Genomic DNA, 1,191 nt, shown 5'->3' with positions numbered 1-1,191 from the left:
CAACCACACCCCTGGTGTTATAGCAGGTGGAATTTTACCTAGCCTTCTATGATTATGGCGAAAAATCTCGAATGACACGTGCGCAAGTTACGCAGGCTAAAGATCCCTTGGATCAAAATCAACAAGAGTAGGTTTCAGCCCCCACCCGGGTAAAATTCATAATTTCCTACAAACTGAAAGTGTTTGGTTTGTCCCGCCCACTCATATAGCCTTATGCAGTTACGAGCGCCGTAATACACTTACCAAAAAAAGACAACTACAACTTTCTTTCTTTCTTCTTAATGTAATAACATTTAGGGTATTGGGGTGGGCGGTTGTGGGGGGCGGAGTCTGACTGGTCAGATATTTATAACATTTAATTGGAGATTTTAAAATAATTTACAAAAAGTTAAATGATGTAGCGAGTTCATTCCTACGGGCAATTTGGAATAAAAATATGCGACGAAATTATCGTGTAAATTGAACATCCCTTTTTTCATTCACACGAAAAACAAAACAAACCTTCTTCTTACTAATGGATATTCTTATATCAGCATTTTAGCAATATAATTTTTAAGTCATGTAACCAGTCTGCTTTGTTTGTTTTCAAATGGTAAACTATTTTTAGACATTAAAAGGACATAGTCTGACTCCTGGGCGCCACTGACGTAATCAAGAAAATTACATTCAGAAGAAAGACATCGGCGCGTAGGTTTCGCCGCAAATGACGCAACATAGGACTACTTGTCGAAGTCTGAACATCGTTTCACTGCAAATCGTATTCGAAAACAAGTTATTTACACAGAAGATAGAAGATCGATTACTTTGTGGACGTCTCTGAAAGAAAATTAATTTGTAAACGCGCCTTCTCTCAAAGTATTAAATAAAATCAAGTTGTAATCGAATTCAATCTCCGGCAAAACGATCATTCTTATTTTCCACAGGTACACGCTGTGACGTAATTGCAGCGAAACGTCGACCTCCCAAAGAGATCCGCTCCTCCCCTCCTTCACTAAACACAACAAAATCCTCCCTGTTGGATGCCCCAGGCGACTGCTGTGTAAATAACTATTGATATCTAAACGATATAGCGGCCGGCATAAAGTAAACTCTGAATTTTATGTTTTTCAAGCGGAACTGTCGGTGTGTTTGAAGTATGGAAGAACAAAGCAGAGCCGTTGCCCTTTTTGCTACCACGTGTGTGGATAGTGT

The sequence above is a fragment of the Aplysia californica genome, unplaced genomic scaffold, assembly GCF_000002075.1.
Source record: "Aplysia californica isolate F4 #8 unplaced genomic scaffold, AplCal3.0 scaffold01665, whole genome shotgun sequence".
NCBI classification, from domain to species: domain Eukaryota; kingdom Metazoa; phylum Mollusca; class Gastropoda; order Aplysiida; family Aplysiidae; genus Aplysia; species Aplysia californica.
Note: the sequence above shows the minus strand (reverse complement) of the source record.